General features: G+C 50.8%; 1 non-coding gene across 1 annotated transcript; it reads left to right on the top strand.

Annotated features, from left to right (window-relative positions):
- Positions 1-935: 935 nt before the first annotated feature.
- On the top strand, positions 936-1040 carry LOC144938301 (U6 spliceosomal RNA). Its single transcript, XR_013637835.1, has one exon. It is a non-coding gene; the product is annotated as a U6 spliceosomal RNA (small nuclear RNA).
- Positions 1041-16522: the final 15482 nt, after the last annotated feature.

Below are 16522 nucleotides of genomic sequence, written 5' to 3'. Positions count from 1 at the left end.
CTCGTTGCGCCGTACCTGGCCATAATAGGTGCTCGCAAACAGCGCTTGCCCCTATGCCTTCACGGGGTTCTTTGTCCCTGCAATGCTTCATGCGTCAACCGCGGCATCACGGCCCGGCGAACCCAGGTTCGATCCCACGGTCATTTCCACGGCAACAACAAGACAGGTGATGAACGCAGGCACCCGTACCGGACGACGGACGGAGGCTGCCGCGGCGCGCAAAAGGTGGAGCGGCTCCGGACTTGCGAACCCACGAAGAGCAGGTTCGAGCCCACCACCACCCCGGCATGGCAGTTGGAACAATCGGTGCAAGTTCCTTGAATGCAACCACCAGGGCCCGTTCACAGGGGGCTTCAGCCGCACCGAACCTAACAAAAATAATATTCAGGGCCTACCTTGGCTCCTCCCACCCTCAACCAGTATATATACAAATACTGTGTTCTTGGAATTTCTCTCACTTGATACAGCTATCGTGCTGTGACGGTTCCACCTGAAGACGGAAGCTTGTGTTGCCTCCGAAACGTCGTGATTTTTATTTGATTTTAATTTTACTTTTATTAATTTAAATTTTTTTACCTACGTGACTTTACCGAAAAAAACCTAAGAATATTGGACGGGGGGAGTGTACTGGGCCTGGGGCTAATCCCAACACCGTGTGTGGGATCTCTAACGCCTTCAAACGCGAACCACCCGCCCCCCCCCGCCGCAAATAACGGGGCCCCGGGCGATCGCCCTGATTAGCCGTCCCACTAGGGACGCCTCCATGGGCACCCCCCCCCCCCCCCGTCTCTCCAACCCAGCAAGTATAAACAAGTAGGTGGGGTAAAGTGAGGGTTGCATTCTCCCGCCGACTCGTCGAATACTTTTATCCAGCGTGGAAGAGTAGGCCAAACACCCTCGGGAGAGAGAGAGTCCAGAAACCCTCCTCTCTCCTCCCTCTCTCCGGCAGTACATATACTAAAATTGGAACGATACAGAGAAGATTAGCATGGCCCCTGCGCAAGGATGACACGCAAATTCGTGAAGCGTTCTCTCTCGTCTTGTCTCTCGCGAGCTCCGTCGAACGATGGATGGGACCCTTCCGCCGAGCAGAGCCACTGAACGGGCGCGATTACAGGCGCCGCGCATTGAGCACTCGAAGGACGCATTCCGCGACGCGTCTGCCTCGGCGTTTGTTTTCCCATGCGGAGCGCAGAGTCTCTCACCCCCCCCCCCCCCCCCCCCCCCGTGATTGCGTGTCCGTGTCCCTTGCGATGTCTTCCTCCCCCCCACCCCGAAGGAGTCACAATTAAGGACGGGTCTCTCGTTTTTTTTTTTACAAACCCGAGTAATTTGTCCGTTAATAGCAAACAAATAGTGCGCGGTGATTGAACAGCCCCCTCGGCACTGATTGGATTTGAATTGTAAATTGCGATCACCGCCTCGCCAGAATTACTAATGCAAGTCGGCCCGCGCTGGTTGAAAACCCCTGAAAATCGGTGTCAATTACGCGTGTGCGCGTTTAGGTGCGCGCGCGTGCATGTCTGTGTATCTGTGTGTGTGGGTGTCTGTGTGTGTGTGGGTGTCTGTGTGTGTGTGGGTGTCTGTGTGTGTGTGTGTGTCTGTGTGGGTGTCTGTGTGTGGGTCTGTGTGCTCGCTAACAGCACTTGCCCCTACAGTCTGTTAAGGCTATAAGGAAGATTTTTGTCTTTGTGTCTGTGTGTGTGTCTGTGTGTGTGTCTGTCTGTGTGTGTGTCTGTGTGTGTGTGTCTGTGCGGTGGTGTAGCGGTTAGCGTGCCGCACTACGAACTCTGCGTCCCGGGTTCGATTCCCGCTCACGTCCAACAGCGGTGAAGATTATCTAAACCGGTCCCGGGCCTTCCCCAGGTCGACTCAGCCTAAAGTGAGTACCTAGTGCGATGTGTAAACATCACTACGAGGGAGAAAAAGGCGGCCGGGCGTGGTGTTGCCCACCTCGTGTGCTGTGGCGGCCTTCATAGTTGCTAGTTAACCGCTACACAACCGCTCCTCACATACAACAACAACCGCCATTCGCCAAGAAGTGGCGGTGACGTCACCACGACGCTTGTGCCAGGCCATGTGCACCTTGAGGCCACGTGAAGTGTCGAAGGCCCGCTGGCAGGAGGTCACGGGGCAGACCCAGGTGCCACGGGTCGACTGACTGAGATGATTGGCTGATGCACACACACACACGCTTTTACCATCATACTAGTACGTGTGGCTTTCTTGGCATCAACGACAACAATACAAAAAAACCTCCGAAACAACGCGAATCGCTTAACAATGACTCGGGACCGATGTCTGTCAGTCAGCTGTTTGTGTGGACAGGTCAGATGGCGGGCGCATTGTAGAGTTTAATTGAATTGTAACAACGTAAAACATATTCGCGCGTCGCATACGAGGGGGGAGAGAGACGGAGAGAGGTTGGGGGGGGGGGAGATGCGCTTTTAGGAAAATGATTGCGATGCTCAATTGAAATCTAAGAGCGTTCGCTTCTCTCTCGCTCTCTGTCTCTGAAGGAAGAGGAAAATAAGAGAAAGGCAAAGTGGGAATCAGAATGAATAGGTTATTTTATTATTATTATTATTATTATTTTTTGATCGCGTAAATATAAATGTGTCGTTAACCCATCACCACCCGACACAGCCAATTCGTAAGGTTGTTTTTATGTCACGTAAACGAAACGCGCAAATTAGTTGCTACTTCAGCACACCGGTGCGTTGGAGAGTAATCCCACAACATGCACGATTTGAGTAGTCCGACGTTTCGCTGGTGATTACAACCAGCTCCTTCTGGCGCTTTGCCATAATTCTTTCAGCGACAAACCTTACTAATGTGCTGTATCGGGTGGCGGTGGTGGTGGTTGTGGTGGTGGGTAAACGATACATTTATTTATATTTACCCGATCTAACCCAAAACAAATCCTTTATTTTGGATTATATTGCTGGCGACAGCCTACGTATTAAACTGCGAATAGGAACACGCAAGACACTACGCCCCCTGTACATTGTGAGAGACAGGGGGAGCGGTGGCGCGATGGTTAGCGCGCTGTGCTCCGAGTCCGACGATCCGAGTTCGATTCCTGGCCACGGCTAGCATCGTCAGTGGCCGGGTGACAGTCGAAGTGGTGGATTGACGACCTGGCGGCGAGGCATCGTTGTGAGCTATAAAATACTTAAGTAGATTGGATGCAGATTCTACTAATTTGCATATATATATGCATAACAGGTGAAAAGACTAAAGATCTTACGATAGCCAATTGGGGTAAGTGCTGCGAGCGAGCACCTATGGAGGCCACGGCGATGCACGAGTTTGTCGTGTGGCTACTAATGCATGTAGAACGTCTTTCTCACCGTACGTTTACTAATTTAAGGCCAAGTCTACCTAGGGGAGGGCCCGTGACCGGTTCCGAAAATCGTCACCGGTGTTGCTGGCCGTCGAAGCGTGATGATCGAACATCGGGTTCGTAGCGCGGCGCGCTAACCACTGCGCCACCTTTCCCCGCACACGGACACACAGAACTACAATGACAAAGATCCCCCGTGTAGCCTGTACAGACTGTTGGGGCAAGTGCTGTTAGCGAGCACCTATGAAGGTCGGCACGGCACACGAGAGGTGGTGTGTGGCCAGCACCACGCCCGGCCGCCTTCGTCTCCTCCGCGGCGATGTTTCACTACACACCGCACCAGGCACTCGTTTGAGGCTGAGTCTACCTAGAGGAGGGCCCGTGACCGGTTTCGAAAAATCGTCACCGGTGTTGCTGGCTCGTCGAGCATGATAATCGAACATCGGGTCCGCCGGGTTCGTAGCGCGGTGCGCTAACCACTGCGCCACTGCTGCCCGCATCTCCCCCCCACACCACCCCCCCACACCACCCCCCACACCACCCCCCACACCACCCCCCCACACCACCCCCCACACCACCCCCCACACAATCCCTCGGGCCATGCCCGCCAAGCCGTGCGCACGCAACGCACGTGGCGATCTCCCGAGGGGAACCAATCACGGCAGGTGGTTATTGTTGTTGTTGTGAGGCGCGCGGCATCGCGTTCGCGTCCATGTGCGGCACGGTGCGCACGGGCCCGGGGTTAACTCGTGTGGGCGACTGTGTGTGCCTGTGTGGTGCTGTGTGTTTGTGGTGTGTGTGTAGTGCTGTTGTGCTGTGTGTGTGGTACTGTGTGTGTGCTGTGTGTGTGTGGTGCTGTGTGTGTGGTGCTGTGTGTGTGTGGTGCTGTGTGTGTGTGGTGCTGTGTGTGTGGTGCTGTGTGTGTGGTACTGTGTGTGTGCTGTGTGTGTGGTGCTGTGTGTGCCTGTGTGGTGCTGTGTGTGTGTGTGGTGCTGTGTGTGTGTGGTGCAGTGTGTGTGTGTGGTGCTGTGTGTGTGGTGCTGTGTGTGGTGCAGTGTGTGTGTGTGGTGCCATGCGTGTGTAGTGCTGTATGTGTGTGGTGTGGTGCTATGTGTGTGGTGCTGTGTGTGTGTGTGGTGCTGTGTGTGTGTGGTGCTATGTGTGTGTGTGGTGCTGTGTGTGTGGTGCTGTGTGTGTGGTGCTGTGTGTGTGGTGCTGTGTGTGTGTGGTGCTATGTGTGTGGCGCTGTGTGTGTGGTGCTGTGTGTGGTGCTGTGTGTGTGTGGGGGGGGCGAGTGTGGGCGACTGTGTGTGTGTGGTGCTGTGTATGTGGTGCTGTGTGTGCGTGTGTGGTGCTGGCCACCTACCCCCTCGTGTGCCGTGTCGGATTTCATAGGTGCTCCTCGCTAACAGCACTTGCCCCAACAGTCTGGTTAAAGCTTTACGGGGGTCTTTGTCTTTGTTACGGTGAGCGCGCTGCGCTGCTAACCGGGCGACCCCGATGTTCGATTCCCGGTCCTGGGCCTCCCTTAGGTCGACTCAGCCTCAAATCAGTACGTCAAAATATCGCCACTGGGTCGGCAAAGGCGACTGGGCGTGGTTCTGGCCACCCCACCCCCCTGTGTGCCGTGCCGGCCTTCATAGGTGATACTGGCGAAGAGCACTTTCCCCAACAGTCTGTTAAGGCTATGCGGGGGTTCTTTGTCTTTGTGTCGGAGGGGGGGTGGTGGCGCAGTGGTTAGTGCACTGCGCTTCGAATCCCCCGTGGCTCTGGGGCAAGTGCTGTTAGCGAGGGCTAACAGCCACTCATCCTTTAGAAATGAGTACCTGGCGCGGCGCGTAAAACGTCAGCACACGGGAGACAAACACGGCCGGGCGCTGTTGTACCCAGACACTCCTCTATTGTGGCGTGTCGGAATTGACACGTTGCTCGCTAACAGCTCTTGCTCCAACGGTCTATGAAAGGCTACATGGGGGATCTTTGTCTCTTGTGCAGTCCCACCCACGTTAACTAACCACCGTTAATTACACATCGTTTGTGAGTTGTGCACTATATTACTTAAGAACTCGTTTTTGGTGTTGTAGTATGAATGTGGAGCTTCTTTCGCACCGTACGTAGCCAACCGTGATGCTGCTGTTGCTGCTGCTGCTGCTCACACACCACGGATTTCCCGTGTAAAATAGCCGGGAAACTGGCTAAACCGGACGACCAATCGTGTAACGAATCAGAATAAACTCATAAACTCACAGGGACAAAACTTTCGTATTTTTAATGCGTGTTTGTCTTTTGTGTGTGTGTGTGTATATACGTGGGGAGCGGTCGTATAGTGGTTAGCGCGCCGTCCTATGAATCTGGCTCACGGCCAACACCGGTGACGATTATTTGCACCGGATCTGGGCATCCCCTAGGTCGACTCAGCCTCAAAAAAGGCATCGCCACTGGTTAGACAAAGGCGGTCAGACGTGGTGCTGGCCATCCACCCCCGTATAGCCTCAGCACTTGCCCGTATAGCCTCAGCACTTGCTGAGGTTATACGGGTAATCTTTGTCTTCGTCTCTAGGTCCACGCGTGTATATTCTAATCGGAAGAAGACGTAGCGAAGACTGGAGTTTGGGATACCTTAATAAGCGACGTTTCGAGCAATGGCCCTTCTTCGTACTACGAGCGTAGAGAGGTCAGACAGATGGGAGTGGAAAATCCGAACTGGAGATTCCAATTGTTCACAACGTATAAGTCCTGGATACGAATTACATTTCAGTGAATAGTTTTTTAAATGACATGTGAATATATAAAAAAGAAAAATTTAAAAATCGATTACGAGGTCGATAATTTTGGTTCCATTATTCACTTTTGCGTGGTACTGCCAACGTCCGTGCAAACACCGCTCTCTCCAATCGATTGTTCCCAAATATTTAATCATTTGAAGTTAAGCAGCGGCCTTCGTCCAGTAGGTAGCTGACGAAAACGTCATCGTCGTCATCGTTGTTGTTGTTGTTGTTGATGTCGTCGTCTTTGTTGTCGAGATGCGGCAACTCTCAACCACTTTAGACCACGCACACCGCGATGAGTCATTTGCTCAAAGTTGCATCGAAACGAAGACGGCCACGCGCGTCGCGCCCTTTCCGACGCGCATCTGCGGCCGTCTGGAACGTTCTTCCTTCCGATATTCAGAAGCCACTGGGAGCTGTGCACTTCTAAAATCATCATCATCGTCATCATCTCGATTGGCGAATTAACACGCAGTAGGCTTTCGCGACCAATATCATCCATAATAGAGGTTGTTTTGGGTTTGATCGCGTAAATATATAATGTGTCGTTTAACACACACAATGGACAGGAAGGACAAGATCAATGAGCTCGCATAATGCGCATTCATAATGTAGGAGACGTCGAACAGAGGAGACGGAGCGATAAAATCAGTTTCGTTCGGAGGTGCTCGCTGGATGGAGGCCTTCATTCAGCTGCAGCAGCGGGGGGAGGGGGCGGTGGCATTCATCCTGCTCATTCGCACGATAATTGCAGCAGCAATATGTCCAGGAGCTCGATGGCAACGTCCAAGTGTTGCTGCTGCTGCTGCTACTGCTGGTCACGACGAGAGAGAGGAGAGTTCGTGTCGTGCCGCTGCTCCTCCTTCTGCTGCTCCGTCGAAGGAGCGCAGACTGCCATCGTGGGCTTACTTTTTGGCCCAAAGACGCACAATCAAACATCGCCCAGAGGCTAACATTGCCCACAGACTATCATTGGCCATAGACTTAACATTGCCCATAGACTTAACATTGCCCATAGACTGACATTGCCCAGAGACTTAACATTGCCCATAGACTTAACATTACCCATAGACTTAACATTGCCCATAGACTTAACATTGCCCATAGACTTAACATTACCCATAGACTTAACATTGCCCAGAGACTTAACATTGCCCATAGACTTAACATTGCCCATAGACTGACATTGCCCATAGACTTAACATTATCCATGGACTTAACATTGCCTATAGACTTAACATTACCCTTAGACTTAACATTGCCCATAGACTGACAATGCCCATAGACTTAACGTTATCCATGGACTTAACATTGCCTATAGACTTAACATTACCCTTAGACTTAACATTGCCCATAGACTGACAATGCCCATAAACTTAACGTTATCCATGGACTTAACATTGCCGATAGACTTAACATTACCCATAGACTTAACATTGCACATAGACTTAACATTGCACATAGCCTTAACATTGCACGTAGACTTAACATTACCTATAGACCGACATTGCCATATACTATCATTGCCCATAGACTGACATTGCCCATAGACTAATATTTCCCATAGACTTAACATTGCACGTAGACTTAACATTGCACATAGACTTAACATTGCACATAGACTTAACATTGCACATAGACTTAACATTGCACATAGACTTAACATTGCACATAGACTTAACATTGCACATAGACTTAACATTGCACATAGACTTAACATTGCACATAGACTTAACATTGCACATAGACTTAACATTGCACATAGACTTAACATTGCACATAGACTTAACATTGCACATAGACTTAACATTGCACATAGACTTAACATTGCACATAGCCTTAACATTGCACGTAGACTTAACATTACCTATAGACCGGCATTGCCATATACTACCATTGCCCATAGACTGACATTGCCCATAGACTTAACGTTGCCCTATACAGTTCTCATTATAGAGTTTGGCGGTGTCGTTCAGGAGCTACAGACGCTAATGCGGAGGTCTGCTGTTGGCCGCGACGAGAGGGCTTCAGCAGAGAGAACGAGAGAGTCGTAAGTTCAACCGCCGCGTAACGGATGGCGGTGGTGGCATCTACATCTGCAGACCGTGAAGAACCAGTGGCATCTAGATCTGCAGAACGTGAAGAACCAGTGGCATCTACATCTGCAGAACGTGAAGAACCAGTGGCATCTAGATCTGCAGAACGTGAAGAACCAGTGGCATCTACATCTGCAGAACGTGAAGAACCAGTGGCATCTACATCTGCAGAACGTGAAGAACCAGTGGCATCTACATCTGCAGAACGTGAAGAACCAGTGGCATCTACATCTGCAGAACGTGAAGAACCAGTGGCATCTACATCTGCAGAACGTGAAGAACCAGTGGCATCTACATTTGCAGAACGTGAAGAACCAGTGGCATCTACATCTGCTGAACGTGAAGAACCAGTGGCATCTGCAGAACGTGAAGAACCAGTGGCATCTACATCTGCTGAACGTGAAGAACCAGTGGCATCTGCAGAACGTGAAGAACCAGTGGCATCTGCAGACCGTGAAGAACCAGTGGCATCTACACCTTACAGGAGATTGTACAACTGTTAAAGCCATTCCCCGTGTTTAGTGTACATCGTGTTTGTAATCGACAGGAGTAAAGTTTGGACTTACGAACAAACCGACTTACGAACAGTGCCTCTGGAACCTAACTCGTTCGTAAATAGAGGAGTGTCTGCACAGAGCCACTCAGCCTGTTGTCCTCCGTTCGCCCGCAGTCACGCACAATCCTCGGCCTTATACCATTTCTGTGTAGTCGTGACAATCCGGCGTTGTATAAAAATCTGTGTTTAATAAATAAATTAGAAGGAGAGACAGAGTTCGTGTCGTTTCGCTGTTCCTTCTCCTCCGTCGAAGGAGTGTCATGGCGAACGCAGTGGGTTGACTGCACGCTCCGCGACTTGGGTTGCGAGGCCACGATCACACGACAGTGGCTCGTCTTTACCGTCTCTTTATGTACCTCTCTGTGTCGCTTTGTGTACGAGTCTATACGTGTCTGTATCTCTGTGTCTCTATGGGTCCCTGTGTATCTCTATGGGTTTCTTTGTGTACGAGTCTGTATGTGTCTCTGTATTTCTGTGTGTCTCTATGGTACTCTATATGTCTCTATGTATCTCCATGGGTCCCTGTGTATCTCTATGCGTCTCTACTATCTCTCTGTGTCGCTTTGTGTATGAGTCTGTATGTGTCTCTGAATCTCTCTGTGTCTTTATGGTACTCTATGTCTCTATGTATCTCTATGGGTCCCTGTGTATCTCTATGGGTCCCTGTGTATCTCTATGAGTCTCTATATATCTCTGTGGGTTTAATATATCGTCAACAGTTTGAGATGCATGACCACAATCGCACTCATGTGGAGATGGAGCGATAGAATCAGCTGGTGTGCACAGGATAGGACGTTACATGCTGTACTATTGCAGTCAAACGGTTCGGGAAATGGGCCTTCATCAGAGCATACTGGGCGGTCACCTTGACACAGCACTTCCATCGACCGTGTCATCGATTCATCGATTCAAGTCGTCGCCTCCACGCACGTGGCACAGGTGCGTGGCAGGCGCGTGGCAGGCGCGTGGCAGGGGTGAGAACTCTGGAGAGAGGCCAAGGATAGGAGTCTCATTTGCAGGAGTCATCTGACTCACTGGTTATCACGGTGGCGTAGATGTTAACTACCTCGTCTGGTATACAAGTTCGATCCTGACCCTGACACCTGCTGCTGTATATTTGGAGTCTGCGCGTCTCTCTCTCTCTCATCATCATCACGGTGGCTAGGAGATGTTGACGACTTCGCCTGGTCTACAGGGGGTCGAGGGTTCGATCTCGACCCTGACGATTGCTGCTGTATATTTGGAGTTTGCGTGTCTCTCTCTCTCTCTCATCATTATCACGGTGGCTAGGAGATGTTGACGACTTCGCCTGGTCTACAGGGGGTCGAGGGTACGATCTCGACCCTGACGCCTGCTGCTGTATATTAGGAGTTGGCGTGTTCTCTCTCTCTCATCATCATCATCACGGTGGCTAAGAGATGTTAACTACCTCACCTGGTATACAGGAGGTCGAGGGTTCGATCTCGACCCTGACGCCTGCTGCTGTATATTTGGAGTTTGCGTGTTCTCCGGGTGCTCCCGTTTTTTTTTTGCTCCATCCACGTGTATAATTTCCACGCGATAAGTTGAGATATCATTTGCGGCTAGGTGCCTTCTGAAAACGAGCTCGATAGCACACAGTGGACCTGACCTGATACAATAAAAAAAAGTTTAGTTTAGCATCAGTTCATAGTGGCGTGAGGGAGCAGCGTTGCTGATGTGGAAATGTTTCACAGCCAAATACTCTAAACGCGTGATGTTGATTCAAAATGTTGAGGAGAAAAGCCGGAGGACGCAGAGACAAATCCATGCGATTACCGCTTTCACAGGCACTCACCAACTCACTCAGCCGTCTAACTCACGCACCAAGAAAATAGAACACTCTCCGATTCAGCTACTCGCTCGCTCGCACACTCACCTACCTACTCACTCACGTACCTACTCACTCACCCACCTACTCACTTACCCACCTACTCACTCACGCACCTACTCACTCACATACTCACTCACTCACCTACTCACTCACACATCTGCTCACTCACCCACCTACTCACCCACCTACGCACTCACCCACCTACTCACTCATGCACCTACTCACTTACCTAACTACTCACTCACGCACCTACTCAATCACCCACCTACTCACTCACCTACTCACTCACCCACCTACTCACTCACCCACCTACTCACTCACCCACCTACTCACTCATGCACCTACTCACTCACCCACCTACTCACTTACCCACCTACTCACTCACGCACCTACTCACTCACATACTCACTCACTCACCTACTCACTCACACATCTGCTCACTCACCCACCTACTCACCCACCTACTCACTCACCCACCTGCTCACTCACCTACGCACTCACCCACCTACTCACTTACCCACCTACTCACTCACCCACCTACTCACTCACCTACGCACTCACCCACCTGCTCACTCACCCACCTACTCACTCACCCACCTACTCACTCATGCACCTACTCACTTACCTACCTACTCACTCACGCACCTACTCAATCACCTACCTACTCACTCACTCACCTACTCATTCACCCACCTACTCACTCACCCACCTACTCACTCACCTACGCACTCACCCACCTACTCACTTACCCACCTACTCACTCACCCACCTACTCACTCACCCACCTACTCACTCACCTACGCACTCACCAACCTGCTCACTCACCCACCTACTCACTCACCTACCGACTCACCTACTCACTCACCAAGTCACTCACCCAACTACTCATTCACCCACCTGCACACTCACCTACCGACTCACTCACCCACCTACTCACTCACCCACCTGCACACTCACCTACCGACTCACCTACTCACCTACTCACCCACCAAGTCACTCAGCCTCCGACTCATTCACCCAACTACTCACTCACCCACCTACTCACTCACATTCTCACCTACCTACTCACTCACCCACCTGCTTACTCACCCACCTTCTCACTCACCCACCTACTCACTCACCTAGTCACTCACCCACTTATTCACTCACCCACCTGCTCACTCACCCAACTATGAACTACTCACTCACATACTCGCTCACTCACGTCGATAATATCACACTCACACATTCTTACACACTCACACACACTCACACACACTCACACACTCTCACACTCTCTCACACACTCTCACACACACTCACACACACTCACACACTCTCACACTCTCACACACTCTCACACACTCTCACACATACTATCACACACTAACACTCTCACACTCTCACACTCTCTCACACTCTCTCACACTCTCACACTCTCTCACACACACTCACACACTCTCACACATACTATCACACACTAACACTCTCACACTCTCACACTCTCTCACACTCTCTCACACTCTCACACTCTCTCACACACACTCACACACTCTCACACATACTATCACACACTAACACTCTCACACTCTCACACTCTCTCACACTCTCTCACACTCTCACACTCTCTCACACTCTCTCACACTCTCACACACTCTCACACACTCTCACACACTCACACACACTCTCACTCTCACACTCTCACACTCTCTCACACTCTCTCACACTCACTCTCACACACTCACACACACTCTCACACTCTCACACACACACTCTCTCACACGCTCACTCTCACACACTCTCACACACTCTCACACACTCTCACTCACTCTCACACACTCTCACACACTCTCTCACACACACTCTCACACTCTTTCTCACACTCTCAAACTCTCACACACTCTCACACACTCTCACACACTCTCACACACTCTCACTCACTCTCACACACTCTCACTCACTCTCACACACTCTCACTCACTCTCACACACTCTCACACTCGCACACTCTCTCACACACTCTCTCACACACTCTCACTCACTCTCACACACTCTCTCACTCACTCTCACTCACTCTCACTCACTCTCACACACTCTCTCACATACTCTCACACACACTCTCTCACACTCTCTCACACTCTCTCACACACTCTCTCACACTCTCTCACACACTCTCTCACACACTCTCACTCACTCTCACACACTCTCACACACTCTCACTCACTCTCACACACTCTCACACTCGCACACTCTCTCACACACTCTCTCACACACTCTCACTCACTCTCACACACTCTCTCACACACTCTCACTCACTCTCACACTCTCACACACTCACACACTCTCTCACACACTCTCACTCACTCTCACACACTCTCACACACTCTCACTCACTCTCACACACTCTCACACTCACACACTCTCTCACACTCTTTCTCACACTCTCAAACTCTCTCACACTCTCACACACACTCTCACACGCTCACTCTCACACACACCCTCACACACTCTCACTCACTCTCACACACTCTCTCACATACTCTCACACACACTCTCTCACACTCTCTCACACACTCTCTCACACTCTCTCACACACTCTCACACACACTCTCACACACTCTCACACACTCTCACACTCTCTCACACTCTTTCTCACACTCTCAAACTCTCTCACACTCTCACACACACTCTCACACGCTCACTCTCACACACACCCTCACACACTCTCACTCACTCTCACTCACTCTCACACACTCTCTCACATACTCTCACACACACTCTCTCACACTCTCTCACACTCTCTCACACTCTCTCACACTCTCTCACACACTCTCTCACACTCTCTCACACACTCTCTCACACACTCTCACACACTCTCACACACTCTCACTCACTCTCACACACTCTCACACTCACACACTCTCTCACACACTCTCACACACTCTCACTCACTCTCACACACTCTCACACTCACACACTCTCACACACTCTTTCACACACTCTCACACTCTCACACACACTTTCACACGCTCACTCTCACACACACCCTCACACACTCTCACTCACTCTCACACACTCTCACTCACTCTCACTCACTCTCACACACTCTCACACACTCTCACACTCACACACTCTCTCACACACTCTCACACTCTCTCACACACTCTCTCACACACTCACACACACTCTCTCACACTCTCTCACACACTCACACACACTCACACACACTCTCTCACACTCTCTCACACACTCACACACACTCTCTCACACTCTCTCACACACTCTCACACACTCTCACACACTCTCTCACACTCTCTCACACACTCTCTCACACTCTCTCACACACTCTCTCACACTCTCTCACACACTCTCACACACTCTCTCACACTCTCACACACTCTCACACACTCTCACACACTCTCACACACTCTCACACACTCTCACACACTCTCACACACTCTCTCACACACTCTCTCACACACTCTCTCACACACTCTCTCACACTCTCTCACACTCTCTCACACTCTCTCACACTCTCTCACACTCTCTCACACTCTCTCACACACTCTCACACACTCTCTCACACACTCTCTCACACACTCTCTCACACTCTCTCACACACTCTCACACACTCTCTCACACTCTCTCACACTCTCTCACACACTCTCACACACTCTCTCACACTCTCTCACACTCTCTCACACTCTCTCACACTCTCTCACACTCTCTCACACTCTCTCACACTCTCTCACACTCTCTCACACTCTCTCACACTCTCTCTCACACTCTCTCTCACACTCTCTCTCACACTCTCTCACACTCTCTCACACACTCTCACACACTCTCACACACTCTCACACACACTCTCACTCTCACACAAACTCTCACTCTCACACGCTCCCACTCTCTCACTCTCTCACTCTCTCACTCTCTCACTCTCTCACTCTCTCACGCTCCCACTCTCAACTAACAACACCAGGCGCTGTTCGTCGCTGTGCCAGGCTAGGTGCATACAACAAATAACAAAATCCCCCGTATAACCTCAACAGATTGTTGGGACAAGTGCTGTTAGCGAGCACCTATGAAGGTCAGAACGGCACACGAGGGGGTGGGTGGCCAGCACCACGCACTGCCGCCTTTGTCTCCCTAGTGGCGATGTTTTTACGCACCGCACCAGGTACTCATTTAAGGCTGAGTCGACTTAGAGGAGGCGCAGAACCGGTTCAGATAATCGTCACTGAGTGTCGGCCATGAGCGGGAATCGAACCCGGGTCGCCAGGTTCGTAGCACAGCGCGCGAACCGCTACACTTACATACACCCTCACACACACACACACAGACAGACACTCACCAATCTACTAACTCTGGTACTCACTCAAACTCCTTGCACGCTCTCTCTCACAATCATACACTCACTCACCAATCTAAAAAACAAACTCACCAACTCACTCGCTCACACACAAACTCACTCACTGTCACTCACCCACTCACACTCATGAATGCCAACTCACTCGCTCACACACACACACACTCACCAAATCTAACTACTCACCACTCTCACAGCTGCTCACAAAAAATACAATATTCCACCTTTATAGCCCGAACAGACTGTTGGGGCACGTGCCGTTCACACAACCTCACTCACACAACCTCACACATTCACTCACACTCTTGAATGCTAACTGACTCGCTAACACACACTCACTCACCAAATCTAACAACTCACCACTCTAACAGCTGCTCACAAAGACAAAGACTCCCTCCTCCCCCGTATAGCCTTAACAGACTGTTGGGGCAAGTGCTGTTCACACAACCTCACTCGCTCTCACTCACTCACTCTCTTGCACGCTCACACACTCGCTCACACACACTTACACACTCACTCACTCACACACTCTCTCACACACTCACTCACACACTCTCTCACACACTCACTCACTCACACACTCACTCACTCACACACTCACTCACACACTCACTCACTCACACACTCACTCACACACTCACTCACTCACACACTCACACACTCACTCACACACTCACTCACACACTCACTCACTCACACACTCACTCACACACTCACTCACTCACACACTCACTCACTCACACTCACTCACTCACACACTCACTCACACACTCATTCACTCACTCACACACTCACTCACACACTCACTCACTCACACACTCACTCACTCACACACACGCTCACTCACACACTCACTCACACACACACTCACTCACACACTCACTCACTCACACACTCACTCACTCACACACACACTCTCACTTACACACTCACTCACACACTCACCAATCAAAACAACTCACCAACATGCGATCACACGTGCTCACTAAGACAAACCCTCCCTCCCCCCTTGTAGCCTTAACATACTGTTGGGGCACGTGCCGTTCACACAACCTCACTCGCCGTCACTCACCCACTCACACTCTTGCACGCTAACCCACTCACCCGCTCACACACACACACTCACTACCCAATCACTCTCTTGCACGCTAACCCACTCACTCGCTCACACACACTCAATCACCCACTCACACTCTTGCATGCTAACCCACTCGCTCACACACACACTCACTCACCCACTCACACTCTTGCACCACTCACCCACTCACCCACTCACACTCTTGCACCACTCACCCACTCACCCGCTCACCCTAGCACGTGCTCACACCCTCGCTCAGCTCACACTCCTCATTCCCTCGTATCGCTCATCTCTCGTTTGAACGCGAATCTTACGACCAACCACCCCCTTCCGCGACTCTCTCGCTCCATCTCTTTTTTTCCATTTGTTCGTTTTTTCTCTCTTTTCATTCTTCTTTTTTACGATCAGAGGAAACAAGAGGATGCTCGATGTAGTCGGCACTTTGCTTCGTTCATCATTTAGTTTTTTTGTTTTTTTAATCT

The sequence above is a fragment of the Lampetra fluviatilis genome, chromosome 21, assembly GCF_964198595.1.
Source record: "Lampetra fluviatilis chromosome 21, kcLamFluv1.1, whole genome shotgun sequence".
Classification (NCBI taxonomy): domain Eukaryota; kingdom Metazoa; phylum Chordata; class Hyperoartia; order Petromyzontiformes; family Petromyzontidae; genus Lampetra; species Lampetra fluviatilis.
This window is presented reverse-complemented; position numbering and strand designations above follow the sequence as displayed.